Raw genomic sequence first — 21096 nt, 5'->3', positions numbered from 1 at the left:
TATAAGAGGAGATTGTGTATGTATATATGTGCATATCTATGTATATATTTAGATACATGTATATATACATATATGTGTGTGTGTGTGTATTTTTTAAAAAAATGAAATCAACCTAATTAACCTACAGGTAATTGTCCTATATAATGGGATTGAATAAACTGTGGCTAACTCACACAGTAGATCACTATACAACAGCAAGAAAGAATTAAAATGAAAAATTGTAATATGGAAGCGTTGCCTACATTCTATACCACTGGTAAGGAGCCTCCGCCTTGGTTAAGTGTCTGACTCTTGATCTTGGCTCAGGTCATGATCTCACAGTTTGTGAGATTGAGCTCCACGTTGGGCTTGGTACTATATGAGCACAGAGCCTGTCTGGGATTCTGTCTCTCCCTCTCTCCCTGCCCCTCCCCTGCTCTCTCCCTCTCTCTCTCCCTCAAAATAAATACATAAACTTAAAAAAAACAAATATTTAAAAAATGTGTATAACTGGAGTACAAACAGTAAGGTATCAAATGATAGGCACAGCATGGAAGCATTTATTTAAATTTTAAATTTTCACAACACTACATATTATTTGTGGAAACATCCAGTTGTATCCACATAGAAAAAGTTACAAATCAACTTCCAACTTGGTCACCTCCAGGGAGGGAGAGACAGGTGGAGGAATGTGTAGTGAGGTTTTAGCCATACTGTATTATTTCTTCCTTAAAAGAAAGTTGAAGCGAATATGGCAAAATGATAGCATCTGTTTAATCCTTGAGGAAAGTCCCTGGGTGCCTGTTTAGTACCTACTTCCTCTCTTGCTTAAGTAGAGAAGTCATTTGGCTCGTTGACCACTGTTCTTCAGCATGAAGCACCGCGAGGTAGAGGATGGTTGGTTTTAAATGTTAAGTTAAGAAGTGAAGCTCCAGTCATAGAAGGGCCAGTGGAAAGAAATGACTTTTTTTAGGCCTAGCTAATATAAGACTTAACAAGATTAGGATTACTTTTTAAATTATTCTAGGGATATTTCCTTAATGGAAAGAACTGGACTTCTTCTATTTAGGTAGGAGGCAAATATACAAACAGTAGATGGGACCTGGGAAGATGCAGACTCTGTCTAGCCCAAGTCACGACAGTTCAACCCAATGGCCAGAAGGGTCTAGAATTGAGATAGAGTGTTCAGAAGCAATTTTCTTGTCAGAAGATGTTCAAAGGGAGATAAAGCTGCCCTGTTTGTGGAATGTTTAGCAGGGATCCATAATGCTAATGAATATCATTTCCTGAGTACTTACCATGCTTTAAGTATTTTATGTGTATTAATTTTTAAGTTCCCGTAACAATCCTATGAAGTTGTGGCAGTTTGTAAAAATAATTGCTATGATGCTTGCAAAGCACATGCCACAGTCTCTGGGACCTGATCATCTCTCAGGGAATTAGGTAGCTATTAGTTTTATTAACAAGCTTGATTTAGGGCTCCATTTCTTACAAAAAAATGTTCTAGTCAACTGAGGGGTTATCACCCAGAGGACAGACTCAGAGTCAGAACACATTTACAACTCACAGTTCATTATTTAATCCAAGTCACTCCTGTGTGAGGCACTGAAAGACAGAATGAAGAAGCGAGGGCAGAATGCAAGTGACTGAAGAAGCGAGGGCAGAATGCAAGCTCACATAGGACTCAGTGGCAACCGTCAAATGTGGGTGTTGGGGAAAGGGCACTGCACTCAGAAGTATGTAAGCTCATAGTAGAAATGTCTCTGGCTTTGTGTCCCCAAGCTAGGACTTTTGTATCACGGAGTCTGCATCTCCCTATCCTAGGTACCCCTTGAGTCTCCAAACTGTTTAGTTCCCACATGGGAATGTGGGTGAGTTCTCAGAAAACAGATGACCCAAACATGTACAAGGGAGATCGCTCATTCCTTAATTTAACCATGTTCAAAAGGGAATCCATTGTATTAGACACCAGTGCTATCTGCAGATGTTTACAGATTGCATCCTGTGTGGTTGCCTCTTCCCAATGACAGACATCATTTTAGGCTTTCAAATCCTGGGAATGATTTGGGTGGATAATGTCAACCGATTATGAATTTCTGGTGTGTGGCCCATAGCTATTGGTGATGAATCAGGCTGCTACACAAGGGGACTTTTGATCAGGAGCACATTTCTGCATAATGAGGAGTAAAGTAGTGCAGATTAATGGTGTCAGCATTTTAATGGGACCTGGGGAAATGGCTGGGTGATGGATTCTTTTTACAGAGAGCAGCCCCGTCTTATGCCTCCCAGATTTGCATCAAGGAGAGCCCAAGGGGAGCCATTGAAAGGTCATTGCATCTCTCTTTGACAGGTGTTGGCACAAGAGTTTCCTCATTGTGTCCACCTCCTCTTTGTTGCTGACCTTTCCCCCACTGAGTGTGACACTCAGAGCAAGACACGGAAAATTGTCAAGGGTCCGGGATGTCTGAAGCACCATCATTAAACAACTTACAAAGGAAGCATGCGGTCATCAGGTAGTGTTGGGCTCACTAACATGGTCCTTGCCAAGCATGGGTGGCCCATCTTTATGTCTGGGTGAGGGACACCTGACCTATCCTCTGCATGAGCTTCATTGCTTTAGGAAAACCTGGAGGAGGAAGACCTATAAGGATATACACAGGAAGACAGCCTGTCAACAGCAGCCAGGGCCAAGGTCAAGGCCAAGGCATTCCACGAAGTTTGGGCTATCACTATGAAACCAAAGGGCATCTGCTAAACATCTACAGGATGTCTAGCAGATACACATGCTCTGCATTTAACATTTCAGTTAATAATGCCCCCTGCAGTGAAGATATTAATATCCCCATTTTGTGGATCCAGGGCATGAGGTTCCGGGTGCTTATTTGCCTCTTCTGAAATTGCAGAGTTTGTAACAGTAGAATAATCATGATCATAATCGTTAACACTTATGTAGCTCTCACTATGAGCCTTGCAGTCTTTTAAGAGCTTTTTGTATATCAATTTGAGTATCAAAACAGTGCCACAAGATTGAGCATTGCATTTTTACACTTTACAATAAGGAAATTGAGGCATAGTAAGGTTGTGTAACCTACCCAGAGTCACATAGTAAGTTACAGAGGTAGGATTTGAACCCTAGTATCCGGTATTCACCGCTATCCTTTCATTGCCAGACTTAAAATACCAACTTGTTGTGCTAACTAGAGCATGGTTCTCTGTCCCTACTACCTCCTAGCCTAACCCTACAAGTGCCTTTGAATTACTTAAGATTACACACTCATAAATATTTATTAAATGTCATTGACCCCTACACTGAGTTAGGTCTCTGCCATTTGTCTACATGTTCCTCTATTCTTTCCCTACTTTAACACTCATCAGATTTTACTGTGTTTTTTTGCACAACATTTGTCTTCCCTTACAGAGTTTAAGCCCGAGGCGGGCAGGTGCTGGGCCTTCCTTGTTTAGGATTACACGCTTAAGGTCCAGTATGGTGTCCATATAAATAAAACCACATTTCTGATTGTTTCTTACCACATTCCACAAATATTTGTGGATGTAATACCAGCAATTTAGAAGGTATATTTGGGATGGTCTAAGATAAAATATAAACTATTTGTCAAAGTTAAAATTCCCACTGGGTGGCTCCAGGAGGCAACGTAAAAAAAAAAAAAAAAAAAATAGACAGTTGCATTTCTGAGTTGAAGACACTGAGATACGACAAGATGCCCCAGGACAGCCAAATGGAAAAAGAAAATTCCTTCATGCAAGGTCATATGAAATAGCAAATAAACTGCAATTTCAAATACAAGCTCTAAATCAAAAGACTATATGCTTTGACTTGCAATCAAAGTTTCTCATCTTGCCAACTCTAGATAGTATGTTTAGTGGTAAGTAGCAAATATGGCATATTATTGACAGATTTTCTAAGTCATGGAATAAACATTTGCTGATGAAGGAACACATGATTGAATATATGAATGAATATACATGAAGGGAAGTCTGCCAAATTGATCTATGTAAAGACGGATGCTTTCCTATCATGACATGATGCTTCCTTTTACTTCCAGTGACTTTATGTGTCCTCACTACAGTTTAAGCCCCTTCCTGATGACGCCCTCAGACTTAAGGATGAACGTTATGATCCGCATTTCAGAAAGGGAAAAAGGGCAGCTCACAGAGGTGAAGAGAGTTTTCGTATATTACAGCATCATTATTGTTGTTGCTGTTGTTGTTTTTATTGTTATCATAATGATGCTACACATGCCTCTATGCACTTGTCACATGCTAGGGACTATAAGCCCAAAGAAAAACAAGTGTGGAAGGGACTGTGGGGGTAGGCTACCTCCTGAAAGAAGAACACAGGGCCTCAGAGACCAGGACAGCTGAAGAGGTACAAGCTGGGTCTGAGGACCAAGCAGGGAGTTCAATGATCCTGAGTCCTCCACTCAGAAACACTTAGAATATTCTCAGACCTTCTGGTGCTGACCTGATTTTCGTGGCCACATCTTACTGTGACAGGTTTTCCTGCTCACAATATCCATGACTCTATGATGTTTATAAACCCAGTGTTAGTCCCTTGGCTCCTAAGTTGCCTTTAATATCACAGAAATGTTTCATTAGATTTGGCTTTGTTTATTCAAAGTTCACTCCTCCCTCACATCCCCTTAATGATTTTTAAGCTCAGAGTATTAATCTTCTTACCCAAATTAAACCTTTCTCCCAATCTGTTCTTTTATAGATATTTCCAAACTCAGAAGCTTATATTCATTGCCCTCTGTGGGCTTTCTTGAAGCAATAATTAGCTAGAAAGCCTGTTGTCAGTTAGAAATGCTGAAGAAAGTGTTTCAGTATTAGGTGGAACCATGAACTAGATGCTTGCTGGGGCGGGGTATTCTCTCCGCTGAATGTGGCTGAATCAAACAATATAATTCATTTTGGGAAAGGCACTGAGTTTCTCTCTGCACTGGCCACAGTGTAAGTCCCGGGAATAAGGTGTATAGAGGCCACCACCAGGTAGAGGAGGACATAGTGACATGGCAGAATCGTGAATAAATGAGCACCATGGAAGAAGTTTGAATACAGAATTGTCAGGGAAGAAGTGATTCCATCAGGGGAGATATTCGGCAAACTTTTAGAACATTAATAGTGAACCAAGTATGCACAAGATTGAGAAGGGGGATAACATTCAAGATGAAGGGAATGCAAGAGTGAGGAAGATAGAGGGACACCAAATTATATGTATGTTGTAGTAGAAGAACTCTCCCTCTCCTGCCAGTGTTCTGGCTTCTTTCATTTTCTTGAACACAGCATATTCTTTCTCAAAACTGGGTCTTCTTAACCACTCTTTCTTCTGCCTGTAACAGAGTCCCCAGCCCAGTTCTGGTCCCTGATTAAATCCTACCCATTCCTTCAATTCTCCTCTTAAATGTCACGTTCTCAAGTTGGCCTGTCCTGACACACGAGACTCTGTTAAATTCTTAGATTTATGCTCTCATCACACTTCTTAAATCCTCTTTGTTAACTTGCATTATTCTCAGCATACTTGCTTAATGTCTACGTTCCCCAATCCAGTGTGTTAAATTAATTAAACGATGAGGCCATGAAACTGAGTCACTAATCCATGGAGGACTAAGTAAGCAAACCAAAATTTAAGCCTGTAAATGCCTCAAACTTACAAAATTGAAATGCTAAGGACAACCAATCACAAACAGCCAACTAGGCTTTACGGTGTGGCCAATGACATAATTTCCTTTCTTTGCTTCTGTACTTTCTCTGTATAAGTCTTTGCCCTGACTCCTGTCAGCACAGGGCTCCTAAACTCTTCTAGTTTGAGGCTGCCTGATTTGAAATGGTTTTTGCTCAAATAAACTCTTGAAATTTCTAATATGCCTCAGTCTGTCTTTTAACAAGTGTAAATTCATGAGGGCTGAGACCATGTCTGTCTGGTTCTCCATGTATTCTCAGTACCTTCCTCACGACCTGATACCTAGTTACCATTTCTCTATATGCATCTCTATGCTGTGGTGGGCTGGGGCACTCAGGGCATGGTGGAAAGTGGCTAGGAATGAGAACAAATTAAAAGATGTAGATAAAATTATAGAGCGCCTTGAGTAACGTCTTTAATTTATATATGCTCCCAGACATCTCCATTTTGAAAAACCAAAAGCCCATGTGGAAGTAACAAACACACCAGATTTTCTTCAAGCTTTGAAGTAACTTGTAGGAAAGGAAGATAAAAGATGGGTAGTTGGCAAACACTGACACACTGATATTGGTTTTCCAAGAATTAATCCATGGGGAGTGGTGGTAGCAGAAAACGGGGGCAGCCTCAAATATGTGGTGGCCTCTAAATATCCCTGAAAGTATGCAGTTATCCATGTCTATACTTCAAGAGAAGAAAGGAAAAAGAGAGGGAAAACTGAAGTTTTGTGTCTATGGTAACTGGAAGTAGATAGGACCATGTGAATAAAAATACCTGCTTAATCACACTTGAAAAATGTAGTACTTTGGCTACTGGTTAGTTGGTCAATATATTTATTCATTTGATGAGTGTTCCTCAAGCTATAGTTTACCCAGTGTTATGTCAATCATTACACTAGGCTCAGATCCTTGCCCTTACAGAATTCACCATCCAGCAGAGGAGAAAGACCATCAAATAAACAACCGACCCAGCAATTTATTCACCATGATGGCAAGGAGTGCTACAAAGGGAGAAGCACAGACTTGAGGGCCTTGGCCAGTCATGCCTATCAGAAGGCATCTGAAAAGTCTCATGTTTTTGGCATTGGCTAAGGAAAGTTAGAATTTGGTCATACTTTTAAGGAAGGCCTCATAGGTCTATAGTATGTCATTCCTGTGAGGCCTGTGCATAAAAATTTACTGTGACACCAGGATAATCATATGACCCTTTCAACCTGCAAAGGTCCTTAACCTGCCTACGAGCACCCAAAACTTCAAGTGGTCTTTGTTTTTTGTTAATGTTTATTTATTTTTGAGAGAGAAAAAGACAGAGTGTGAGTGGGAGAGGGGCAGAGAGAAAGGGAGACAAAGAATCTGAAGCAGGCTCCACGCTGTCAACACAGAGCCTGATGCAGGGCTTGAACACACGAACTGTGAGATCATGACCTGAGCCAAAGTCAGACGCTTCACCAACTGAGCTGCCCAGGCACCCCCAAAACTTCAGGTGGTCTTATTTTTATTTATCATCATATAATAATTAGTGATTCTTATTAAAGATTGAGTTGTATCACTCCAAGTTTTTAGCTGTGCTTTACTGGATTATGTGGGGGTTAATTGGTGCTACTGAGGCATTCATGAATGACTTTTTAAAGGAGCTTCTTAGGATATACCCCTTACCTAAATCAAAGACCTATACCACGACTTTCCACCTGTATTTATAAATATGACCCCTTATTATGCAGAGAGAAAAATAGTGGGGCTTCTCAGAATATGTTCACTCAAAGTCTGGAAAACCCCAGTATAAATCTTTATTCCCAATCTAAGGAGTCGGTTTCCCCTCCTTGTACATAAACTGACCTTCAGGCCAAAAGCAGTATAAAGAAACAATATGAGACAGTGATACATTTTTTTTTTTTTAGAATAAGAGAGTAATATTTTAGCTCTAACTTTTTGATTTTTATTTTAAATTTGTGTCTCCCACACCTTTTCTACCCTTGTGTTGTCTCTTGTGTTTTTTTAAAGAATAAAGAATATAAAGAGCAAAAAACCTCAAGAAAAATGTTAAGTTCATTAAAAAGAAACTCCCAACAAACAAAAGTCAGGACCAGATGGCTTCACAAGTGAATTCTGCCAAAAATTTAAAGAAGAGTTCACACCTATTCTCCTCATACTATTCTAAAAAATAGAGGAGGAAGAAAAGTTTCCAAATACATTCTACAAGACCAGCATTACTTTGACAGCAAAACCAAACAAAGACACTACAAAAAAAGGAAAACTATGGCCAGTTTCCCTGCTGAGCACAGATGCAAAATACCTCAGCAAATACAAGCAAACCAAATGTAATGATACATTAAAAGGATCACTCACCACAATCAAGTGGGATTTATCCTGGGGATACAAGGGTGGTTCAATATTCACAAATCAATCAATGTGATACACCACACAAAAAAGAATAAAAACTCTATGAACATCTCAAATAGATGCAGAATAAATGCAAAATTCAACATACATTCATAATAAAAATTCTCTACTAAGTGGGTTTAGAAACAACATACCTCAACACAATAAAGACTATATATGAAAAACCCACAGCTAGCATCTTACTCAATGGTGAAAAAGTGAGAACTTTTCCATTACGATCTGGAATAAGACAAGAATGTCCACTCTCACTGCTTTTATTCAACATGGTACTGGAAGTTGTAGCCACAACAATCAGACAAGAAAAAGAAATAAAAGGCATCCAAATCGGTAAGGAAGAATTAAAACTATTATTATTTGCAGATAACATGACACTATATATAGAAAACCCTAACGACTCCACCCAAAATGATTAGAAGTAATAAATGAATTCAGTAAAGTTTCAGGATACAAAATTAATACACAGAAATTTGTTGAATTTCCATACACTAATAAAAATTAGCAGAAAGACAAATTAAGAAAACAGTCCCACTTAGAATTGCACCAAAAAGAATAAAATATCTAGGAATACACTTAACCTAGGAGGTGAAAGACCTGTACTCTGAAAACTATAAACCATTGTTGAAAGAAATTGAAGATGACACAAACAAATAGAAAGATAGTCCATTCTCATGAATTAGAAAAATATTGTTAAAATGTCCACACTACCCAAAAGCATTCTACATAGTCAATGCAATCCTGATGAAAATTCCAACAGCATTTTTCAGAGACCTAGAACAAAATAATACTAAAATTTGTACTGAACTACAAAAGAGCCCAGAAAGCAAAAGTAATCTTGAGAAAGAACAACAAATCTGGAGGTTTCACAACCCCAAATTTCAAGATACACTACAAAGCTGTGGCAATCAAAATAGTATGGTACTGGTACAAAAGCAGACACATAGAGTAGACAGCAGAAATAAAACCATGTTTATATGGTCAATTAATCTATGACAACAGAGGCAAGAATTTACAATGGGGAAAAGACAGTCTCTTCAATAAGTGGTGCTGGGAAAACCAGACCACTTTCTTACAGCATACACAAAAATAAATTCAAAATGGGTTAAGGACCTCAATGTGAAACATGAAATCATAAAACTCCTAGAAGAAAACACAGGCAATAACTTATTTGACACTGACCTCAGCAACATTTTTTCCAGGTTCGTCTCTCCAGGCAAGGGAAATGAAAGCAAAAATAAACTATGGAACTACATGAAAATATAAAGCTTTTTCATAGTAAAAGAAACCATCAACAAAATGAAAGGCATTCTGATGAATGGAAGAAATAGTCATAAATGATATATTCAACAAGGGGTTAATATCCAAAATATGTAAAGAACTTATACAACTCAACACCAAAAACTCTAAACAATCTAATTTAAAAATGGGCAGAGGACCTGAACAGACATTTTTCCCCCCACAAAAGACATGCAGATGTGCAACACATATGAAAAGATGCTCAACATTACTAATCATCAGGGAATCCTAAATCTAAATCACAATGAGTTATCAGGTTACACCCATCAAAGTGGCTAAAATTAAAAAGGCGTGAAATAACAGGCATTAATGAAGATGTGGAGAAAAAGGAACACTCATGCACTTTTGATGGGAATGCAAACTGGTGTAGCCACTATGGAAAACAGAATGTTGGTTTCCTCGAAAAATTAGAAATAGAAATACCATATGACCCAGTAATTCCAGTACTGGGCATTTACCAGTCAAGTCAAGATATGGAAGACCATACCAGTCAAGATATGGAAGCAACCCAAGTGTCCACTGATAAAGGAATAAAGAAGATGTGATGTATATATACAATGAAGTGTTAGCCATGAAAAGGATGAGATCTTGCCATTTGCAACAACATGGATGGACCCAGAAGGTATTATGCTACATGAAATAAGCCAAAGACAAATGCCATATGATTTCACTTATATGTGGAATCTAAAAAACAAATGAATAAACAAACAAAAAGCAGAAACAGACCCATAAATACAGAGAAGAAACTGATGGCCGCTACAGGGGAGGGGTGGGGAAGGCTGCATACCATGGGTGAACGGGAGTGGGAGATAAAAGGCTTCCAGTTATGGAATGAGTAAGTCATGGAGATAAAAGGCACCAAATAACCTTAGGGTTTCTCGATTCCTCAACAGTCCCCTGCCAAGGGCTCATGCCAGTTATGAGATCTATGATCTAGAAGCAGAGTCCTGGCTTTGCTCATCTTATTATTTACGTTTACTTTTGGAATGAGGAAATGCTACGATTAGGGATGAAGAGATGGGTGGGGGTGCTGGAAGATCTAAAATGGCATGTGTTAAACTCTTGTCAGGGGAGGAAGGATGAAAATCCCTAGACAGGGACTTCATCCCCAGGATCTCCCAATAGAGACTACTGACACATTTTGGACACTGTTGGAATTCCTTCTGTGATGGTTAATTTTATGGGTCAACTTAGCTAGGCTGTGGTCCTCAGTTGTTTTGTCAAACACAAATATATTGTTTTGTTTTGTTTTTTATTTTTTTTTAATGTTTATTTCTTTACTTTGAGAGAGGGAGAGTACGTGTGAGCAGGGGAGGGACAGAGACAGAGAGGAGAGAGAGAATCCCAGGCGGGCTCTGAGCTGTCCACACAGAGCCCAATGTGGCGCTCGAATTCACCAAACTGTGAGACAGAGATCAAGAGTTGGATTGACGCTTCACCTGAGCCCCCAGGTGCCCCAGGTATGTTTTTAAAGAGTAACATTTAAATCAGTGGGGTTCACATAAAGCAAATCACCATCCCTAATGTAAGTGGGCCCCATCCAATCAGTTGAAGACCTGAAGACCAAAGAGAGGTTTCCCGATGATGAAAGAATTCTCCTCAAGACCACAACATCAACTCTGACCTGAACCTCCAGCCCTTGAGCCTGCTCTATTTCAGGTTTGTCAGCGCCTACAATCCCATCAGCTAATTCCTCAAAATAAATCTCCACTTAGCTATTTACCTATCTTTGCAGGGTCCTGACTAATCTAATGCACTTTCTTCTCAGGAAAGACTGGTTTTATTTTGCTGTAAAAGAATGGGAGCATAAAAGGGCAGTAGAAGAAGTGGCCTTAGCCCATCTGGCCAGTGTAAGCAAATCTGGGCCTAAATGATGGGAACGCTCCACTTCCTACAATGAAGGCAGATCTTCTTGCTGAGTGACAGTCAGGATCTCCTAGAATACCCTCCCGGCATGAGGGCCCCACCTTGCTCATGGACCACCCACAGACCCCCAAGCCTCCCATGCTGGCTTTGCCTTTCTCCCTGCTTGGTCTGACCCAGGACTCCTGCCACTATAAAAATTAGGAACTTAGAGCAGAACAAGTAAGGTTTCTTCTAGCTCTGCAGTTGTAGGAGTTTCACTTTGTTGAATGTTGGAATTAAAAGGGCAAAACCTCCACCCCAAACCTCTGCAGCCACCCCACGGACTGGCTGCAGAAGGGGAGCCTGGCGAGAGGTAATTAACCGCAGATCACTAACGGCTCAACGGGAAGGCCTGTGTCCAGGAATTCCTTTTGCCAGAGGTCCTGGGAGCATTTGCTACAGAGAAGCAAGTTTGCAAATAAGCACTTTCCTTTGTAAAGGCCCCCTTCCCCAGCTCCATTAGCTCCCAGCTCCTTTTTCAACTGCAAGGGCTGTCTTTTCATCTTGAACTTGACATATTCTTCTAGTTTAGCCCAGTCACATGGAGCCCTCTGGCAAGCCACTCTCTCTCCCACTGTGAATTGTTGCGAACCTCCTCGCAGAGAATAAAAATTCGGAGTCCGCCAACTTTTCCCCCACAACCCCCGACTTCGCCTCTCTTTGTGCTTAACAATGGACTGAGAGATCTTTGGTTTTCTTTGTCATCTGGAAAGATGTTGGAGTCAAACAAAGAACAAAAATTCCAGACGTGCTGAGAAAATGAAACTGTGTGTGTGTGTGTGTGTGTGTGTGTGTGTGTTGTTGGCATGGTCTCACCCACCACCGCCAAATGCCACTGATTAGCATTGTAACCCTCAGGAATGTATGTCATTTGGGGTTGAGTTAGTGGTTGGAGCAATGTTCCTTCCAACTTCCTGCTGGAAAATTTAACCTCTTTTTAGTCTTGAGTGAGGCAAGGAGGCTGAACACCATTTTATTTGTTCTTACCTGCGATGCATCTGTTTGATCCAGTTCCCGCTGCCCATTTCCACTGTCCTGGCACCATTCTCCTCTTCCTGGATCATCACAGTACATCCTAACTCTTCTCACCTCCTCTGCTTTACTCCCTCCAAAACATCTTCCTACCACAGCTGGAGTGGTCCTTCTGAAATGCGCATCTGACCACCTTGTTGCTCGTATCCTGGAGAATCAACTCTAAGTTCCTGGCTGGGCAGCCAAGATGCTTCCGGGGTTCTGGTTGTATCCCTCAGCCCCCTCAATAATCCTCTGGTTAAATCAGCCTGTCTGCACTGTTCCTTATTTTTTTTTTTTTTTTTTTTTTTTTTTGCAGCTGGGTTTCCTTCTTGAAATTAGTGGGGTTTTTTGTTGTTTTGTTTTGTTTTGTTATATAGTAAACTCTGCCCCTTCCCTAAATTCCTCTGGGTCCTCATCTACTCTCTCCACCCTGAAAAGTCTCTGTACTTTTTACTGTTTTTCTTTGTTTGCAGTGCATCACCTGTATTCACTCACCTTTCTGGCCAGCCTGAGAATCCTCTGGGTGGAAACTTTCTTTCTCTAATAGTGCAGCACCACAGTGCAAAGCACTGAGCATCTTCAGCTAACACCTCTGGAATAATGGGAGACTTAATACAATATAACGTAGGAATTAAGCACTCTGGCTCTATAACTGGATTCATGTGGATTTGAATCCCAGCATTCATTGCCTGAGCCTCCATTTATTCACCTGTGCAATGGGCACAACTATATCAACATCAGAGCACTTTTGGTCAAAATTCACTGAAATAATACCTACAAAGTGCTCAGCACACCCGTAAGAGATCATAATACCTCAATATTTACCATCGTTAGGTGGAACCGTTTGCTCCACTTGTGAGCTGCAACCCTCCATCTATTTCCACCCTCTTTGTTAAAGACCCTCTCCATCTCGAATCCCCACTGAAGCCATCAACTCCAGGGAGAACAAAGAGTTAAGCCTGACGCTGTTCACCGCAAATCCACAGGCACTAAATAAGGCTCCAGCGTTCAGGCTTTAAGTATGGGCTGCAGTTAACTATAAACAGCTGTTGCAAGATAATAGCCTTCTACTGGTAAAATAAGGCCAGCCCCCCTCCTTCACAATGAAACCTTTCTTGCAAAGAGCATTGAGAACTGATAGGTAGATCTCAGTCTGGCAGTAATCAGAATTAAAAGATGAGGAAAGGGGGAAGATTGTCAGGCTTCCCAGATCAAGCTGTCATGTGTACAGCTATTCTGTTTCCGTTTCCAGAAATGTTTCTTATCTGCAGTACATTCCCCCTGTTGTTCTCCTGGGGAAAAACAACTCTGCTCCCTTCCTGTGATGGCATTAATTCTAATAACTGGAAAAAGAGCAGACATTAGCCAAGAAGACATATGTATTGCTCTTTATACCACAGCCTTTCATTCAACTAATCCTCCCTTCTCATTTTAGGAAATTAAGTATGAATCAAAGCTCAGCAACGTGCAACCATATGGAATTTCGGAGCCTTTAGGTCCACCGCAGAATTTAACAAAGGTGAGATTCATGTGAGTTGCTTCTACTGCGTTGGAGACAGATGAAAGTCTTGGTTTGGGGAATTGATATGGAAGACACTGTTTCAGAAAACATCCAGACTTTATTAAGTACGTATCTGGTGTCAGGCACATAGTAGGTGCTTGATATTTGTGTGTTCTTTTGAGTCTGTTGAACACTTTCTACGTATGAAGGGTGATAAAGGAACTCCAGGAATAAGTGAATTTACTTTCAGAGAATGGTTGATGGAATCACAGAATTTTTGAAATGGAAATTGAGTGGGTTTACTAGTGTAAATTCGATCTATCTATATATCTATCTACATATCTATATATCTTATCTATCTATTGAGTTTGATGAGACCTAGAAAATTAGGTGGTTTATACAGGGTCAACTAGCAAATTAGCAGAAACAGGAGATGTGCCGATCTGACTGCCAAGCGAGTGAGTTCAATCAGCTTACATGGAAAATCACGAGACTAAAGCAAAGTATCTTTGATAAACAAAATCCAGGAGGAACACTAGAAGCAGGCAGCACTCAGGAGTTTAATTCTGTTTATGACCTATGGTCTCAAGAGTGGTAGATGTTAACTGTTGATGTTTGTCTCTAGCGAGATAAGGCATCCTAAAGAATACCAGGGCACCGTGAGTGCTGTTTCATTAAAGAATGACCTGGACTATGGACTTGACCATTGCTTTGAAGGCATCCTTTGCATCTAGGATGAGGCAGTAATAACTAACACCCATAGTTACTGTTACTATTTATTATGAACAGGTAAAGAATGGCCCGTGAGCTGGGTGCTCTAGTTAGTACTGTTTTATAAATTAGAAAACTAAGGTTTAGAAAGATGATGGAATTTGCTCATTGTCACCCAGCTAGGAAGTTCCCGAGCCCAGGTTTGAAGTCTTTATCTACCTAGAGGTTGATTTTTTAAACTACTATAATGCCTCACTAAAATGTAATATGAAAAATCATATCCCTCTTGTGTGTGATATAACCACATTTTTGTTGTTCAGAATTGTACCATCCTGAGAAATAACTTCATATTCCTATTTCACACCAGTGAGATCTGTTGGTTTGTAAGCCTCCCAGAACTTCCCAGGTGTAATCTGAAACCAGCCCCCACTATTGGAGTGCAGGGAGAGGCCAAAGAAAGAGGACACTTCAAGTTGGTAGATGGTGGACTTAATAGGCAATGGGAACTTACATGCAAGCTTGTCTTAGGCAGCAGCAAGATGAATGGATCCCTGCACCTTACCTGCCAAATCTTAAAAGTTTATAAAGAGGCCTTCAATGTTCTCAGTCACGTATACCATGCAAGTGTTTTCAATACCATGTCACAATCTCAAGGCTATGTCCTCGGAGCAGCCTCTGGGAACAGAAAAGGCACATTCCAAGGACAAGGAAAGGGGTGAGGGACCTCTGAGTGCCCAGGTCTAGCTCACGGGTCAAGTGACAGTCACATCTTTTTGGTGACATTCCCTGAGAAGATCTGAGACTCTGATAAGGCACATGGCTTGCCCAAGGTCACCCAGTTTGTAAGATATGAAAATTTCTAAAACCAAGTCCATTGCTACTTTCATGACAACATTACCGTCTCCTGGATTATTTTTTTTTTTGAGAGTAAGAGTCAGAGAGTGAGAGAGTAAGAGTGGGGGGTGGGCAGGGAGGCGCAGAGGAAGAGGGAGAGGGAGAATCTTCAGCAGCCTCCATGCACAGCATGGAACCCAATACCAGGCTTGATCTCATGACCTGAGCCAAAATCATAATCTGAGCCAAAATCAGGAGTTGGACACTTAACCAACTGAGCCACTCAGGCACTCCTCCCTGGATATTTTAAATCCATAAAGCGTTACCTATGCTGGGTTTCTAGCTAATCACACAAAAAAATTATAAGCCATTACTGGTATCAAAATGATCAAACCAATCAAAGAAAAATAAGGGACAAGTTAGGCTGGGATTAGGGTGAAGACAGCAAATGTATCCCAACCTCTATGCCACTTCCAATCAATTACTCTTAGCTCCTGGAAAGCTGTACTAAAAAAGACCATAAGTATATATGCTCCCAAAGCAAGCACAGATCATGAGATTTCTTCTGATCCCGATGGAAAAACATGTTTTGATGCTAAGTTTATTCCATGTTGGAAAGCGTCGGTGGGGTTGGGGGGGGTGTATATTATTTCCTTCCCCAGATGTACTTTCCCCTTTTCATTCCGCTCTGTGCTTGGCTTCATGGGGTCCCTCACCTCCCAGCTTCCAGATGGATTGGGCCAATGGGGAATCCATCAGGAGATTGAAAGGAGGGAGAACAAAAGGACTGAGATGTTATCATTTATTCCCCTGGTTCCCTCACTGTGGGTACCATGGATGACTTCACCCCCCTCAAAAGGAAGGGCACAGCTCCTGTTAGAAGTCCTTCTGCTCTCAGGTCTCCCTCTCCAGATCCCAGTCACTGTTTCCCTCCCCTTGCTTCTTGACTCAGCTTGGGCTACTATACACATGTCCTGTGGGTTTGCTACATGGCACTATGTCTTTAGTAAATATTCTTTTTATTAAACTCTCAAGCCACCCAACTGGAATGCACTATAACCCTCACTGATGGAGTGGCCATGTTACAAGGGGATGGATTAGATACTCAGTCATGGATGAATGAAGAGTTAGCACTTGCCTCTCTTGTGAAGGGAATCCTAAGGATGCATTTTCTTTTCTTTTTTTCTTTTCGTAGCACATCATTGTAGACACTTCCCTCGTCAGTCCAACCTCCTATGGCTGAAGGCGATGTTGCCTAGTGAAGAGGGCTGAGATTTCACACCAAATGGGACAGGCCTGGATTCTCATCCAGCCCTAACCATGCCTGGCTACCCTAGCCTAAGCTTGGGTAGGATGGTCCGACTCTTGAGGCCTCAGTTTTGTACTCCCTTGAAAGTGGGATAATGACACCTACATTGCTAACTTACAAATCATGGAGGGGATGGTGTTTGTAAAATTACCCTTTTACTTATGGCATTTGGCTAAATTGATATGGATCCACAGAGTGGAAATTTTTGGATAAGACTTTTTTTTCCATCTGCCCAAATTCAGTAAGGTAACAGTGTTCTTTCCCTCTTTCCATCCTTCCTTGTTGCTTCTTCTCAAACTTTAAGTGTTTGATTCAGTGGTTCTCACCTCCAGGAGTCCTCAAGACTCATAGAGCGGAAAGGTTTAACCATCAGCCTTTTATGCCCCAAAACATCAGCAATCCAGACCCCTGGGGACAGATTCTCAAATTAGATGTTGAGCTTCCTGAAGACAGGGATCAATATTATTTATTTCTCTATCCCCAATTCCTGTTGCACAGTTTATACACAGTAAATGTTGATTGAGTTTACGCGTAATACTGGGTAATCTTGATTTCCACAGATTTAAGGCTTACCTAGTTTAAATACAGAAATGTTTACTTATTTTAATCATTTTGAATAACATTTTTTAAATTGTCACCATTTAAAATATTTGTACCTAAAAAAATATTTTGGAAACATTTTTCTGAGCACAGATTATAGCACTGTGCTTCAATGAACCAGTGCTCTCAGGGGAAATGGAGGTGCCCAGAGACACTGTGCCCCCAAACTAAGCATTCCCTGACAGTTTCCTATTTTAAATACTTCATGCCTAATCCTTCTAATACCTGCTTGCCTCTCTTCCAGTTTCTGTTTTGAATATTCTGTAAGCCTAGGTATCAAGTAATTACTGACATTTGAACTCTGTGTGTAAAATCAGAGTGAAAAATCTCTGAATATGTGTGTGCAAACAGAATGGGAATGGAATGAACACAACCTTCTCTGACTGTTCACAAGTTTTCATTCTTCTTTGTTTCTGAGTATTTAAAAAAATGATGTGAGATATGAGAAAATATTGGTACCTAAGAAGGACCTGGAAAGACAAAAGGGAACATCTGCTTTCTTTGTCAAAGGCGGCCATGGACCACTTTACAGTGCTGTGATACAACATCTGGGCCTGGCATGCCTGTGGGGAGTTGTAAAGTCCATATATATGAAATCTCAGTCCCTCTAATATAGATTCTCACAGGAATCACAAATGAGGATGCAGTCTCAGGGTCAGATGACCTTTATTTGGGGTTCTGTCCCCAAGTCATTAAGGGTGATGGAAATAGAAACACTCTGGGGAGTCAAGAGAAAGCTGGATCCTGGGGTTGAGTACCTTGTCCTCACTGTGGGCCACCAGAAAATCAAGCCCTCTCTGACCTTGCACTTATCTGTAAGATGGGGATAACCAGGTACCAGGTAAGACTTCCGAGGTGGGCATGAACATACGAAGAGGAAGAACAAATACAAGCATTTTGTTAAGACAGGGGTAACATGTCTCTTCCAATGTTCCTCCTGATGATGGTGATGATGAAGGCTCTTAACCAGTGGTGGCAGCAAATCTCACGTGCTCTCCTGAGCTTCTAGGGGAGAGATCCCTGGAGCAACCAGAAGGAATTTGAAACGCAAGCTTCTCTGGCCTTAGGGTGAATTTGAACTCTTGCCACCTGGGAGTCTGCATGTAGATCGAAAGTGAACCCTAGTCCACTAGTCCATATATATGGACTTTACAACTCCCCACAGGCATGCCAGGCCCAGATGTTGTATCACAGCACTGTAAAGTGAGCCCTTACAGCTACCACTCAGTGTTCCGGACCAGGAGAGGATCTGTCTGTCCTCGGACCCTGCTATGTTTCTTTTCATCAGCGTGGCAGCCAGGAGACTCCTAGCCAGCTTTAATTCTTTACTGCAGGAATTTTTTCATGCTACGCTCTGGTAGAGTTTATTCTATTCCTCTCTATAGATTCTAATCTTTCTCTTCTACTTTAAAGGCCAGTAGAGACATTTTCTAAATGTCAGTTAATTCAACTTATTTTTGAGCATGTGATAGGAGTGCTGTAAACAATGAATGACTAGGGAATGAATAGATGATGAAGAGTGAATGAATAATTGAACTGTACAGCACAAAAGGATAAACCTTAATGCATGCACATAAAAAAATCATTTAGGAAATCAGGGGAACCCCAGAAAGAAATGTAGACTGTGACAAGAGACTCCAACTGTATTACAAATGTGTAAGACAATCTCGCTGAAGCAGGCAGCTGGAGAAGGTGCTGAGAGCGGTAACTTTGGAAGTAAGTGGAGTCTGTAAGATTAACGGCAAAAAGAACCACACATAAGCACTGTACTCAGGTTGATAATGCTGTTTCCCCAAGGGCTACAGGTTAATAATTCTCATGCAGTTAGACATGCATACTGGAACTAAACAATTCAGTAAATGGATGGCAGGTGATGGGAGCTGGGTTTCTCACTGTTTAAGCAGGAATTTACAGATAAGCAAGGTAAGGAGGCTAGAGTGATTAATGTAATGGATTAAAGCTGGAGATAGGAGTATGAACTCATGTTTAGCTGGATATAGATACAGATGGTTATGGCAGAAATATTCATGTGTGTATATACATGAGTGTGTGTGTATATAGACAGATAGATAGATAGATAGATGCATATATACAGGAGTTGGTATACAGATACATACATAATACTTATAATTTTTTTTTCTCAGCTGAGAAGACCAAGAAGAAACAACACCCCAATAGCAATGTGCACAGCTAGAACCAAGATCTTGGTTAGTGAACTGGGCTTCTAGAAGAAATTGCTGACTTCAGTGCCACAGCAGGAAGTAAGCAAGATGAGCCTGGATCAGAAAGACTCATCAGACTCTTGGTTTCAGCTCAGGTCACGATCCCACGGGTTGTGAGATCAAGCCCCACGTCAGACACTGCAGTTATAGCATGGAGCCTGCTTGGGATTCTCTCTCTCCCTCTCTCTCTCTGCCCTTTCCCAGCTCTCATCCCACTCTTTCTCTCAAAGTAAATAAATAAACTTTAAAAAGAAAAGGAAGAAAGTACTCAAAAAATTAAAGAGTTTACATTGATTGGGGTGGGGGGAGTCAAAGAGGCACAGAAATCAGCTGAAAGAACTTTTTCAATGGCCAAAGCTGGTATAATTTAAACAACAAAATTAAGTAGTACTGTATTAAAACCAAAATAGAGAATAAATATTTATGAGTCTATACTTGTCTAAATAAGTGATTAAATAAATGTAATTGAGAAAAGAGACATACATCCTGTGTGGAGTTCCAAATAATTATGTAGACACTTTGCCCTTAAGAAGGGGGAGGCATAACTCCAGACTCCTCAAGTTTGGTCTCTGCACAGTGACTTTGTTCCAAAAAAATATGAAAAAGGGAGAAACGTGAGTAATTTAACAGTAGAGAAACTTGACGAACACTACCTCAGCCAGGGGATGAAAGTCAAACATCCATAGACATAAGTCATGTGGATACTAAGAATCCTTGATATGATAGGAGAGAAGTGAAACTTGACCACTGTGGTCTTACTCTCAAAGCTCCCCAACATTAACTCTGAAAACTATACAACAACGATGAAAGAAATTAAAGATGACACAAAGAAATGGAAAGATATTCCATGCTCATGGATTATAAGGACAAATATTGTTAAAATGTCTATACTCCCCAAAGCAATCTACATATGTAATGCAATCCCTATCAAAGTACCACCAGCATTCTTCACAGAGCTACAACAAAAAATCCTAAAATTTATATAGAACCACAAAAGACCCCACATAAGCAGAGAAACCTTGAAAAAGAAAACCAAAGCTGGAAGCATCACAATTCCAGGCTTCAAGTTATATTACAAAGCTGTAGCGATCAAGAGTATGGTGCTGGCACAAAAATAGACACATAGATCAATAGAACAGAATAGAAAACCCAGAAATGAATCCATAATTATATGGTCAATTAATCTTTGACAAAGCAGGAAAGAATGTCCAATGGAAAAAAGACGGTCTCTTCAACAAATGGTGTGGGAAAACTGAATAGCAACATGTAAAAGAATGAAACTGGACCACTTTCTCATATCATATACAAAAATAAATACAAAATGGATTAAAAACCTAAATATGAGACCTGAAACCATGAAAATCCTAGAAGAGAGCACAGGCAGTAACTTCTCTGACATCAGCAGTAGCAACTTTTTCCTAGATAGGTCTCCTGAGACAAGGGAGGCAAAAGCAGAAATAAACTATTGGGACTACATCAAAACAATAATGGAGCCAACAGTCAACAAAAATAAAAGGCAACCTACAGAAGGGGGAGGATATTTGCAAATGACATAACTCTGGTAAAGGATTAGTATCCAAAATATATAAAGAACTTATAAAATTAAAAAAAATCCAATTAAAAAAAGGTAG

At 40.5% G+C, this 21096-nt stretch overlaps 1 long non-coding RNA gene across 2 annotated transcripts in view; it reads left to right on the top strand.

The window, feature by feature from the left end:
- LOC132690317 (uncharacterized) overlaps positions 1-19832 on the top strand; it is an 809984-nt gene extending 790152 nt beyond the window's left edge. For both annotated transcript variants that reach the window (XR_013552500.2, XR_009615340.3), the window contains 2 exons: positions 13724-13807; positions 19388-19832. This is a non-coding gene — a long non-coding RNA (uncharacterized LOC132690317). The remainder of the gene's footprint in view (positions 1-13723; positions 13808-19387) is intronic.
- The last annotated feature ends 1264 nt before the right edge of the window (positions 19833-21096 follow it).

Source organism: Panthera onca, chromosome E2 (genome assembly GCF_046562875.1).
Source record: "Panthera onca isolate mPanOnc1 chromosome E2, mPanOnc1 haplotype 2, whole genome shotgun sequence".
Classification (NCBI taxonomy): Eukaryota; Metazoa; Chordata; class Mammalia; order Carnivora; family Felidae; genus Panthera; species Panthera onca.
This window is presented reverse-complemented; position numbering and strand designations above follow the sequence as displayed.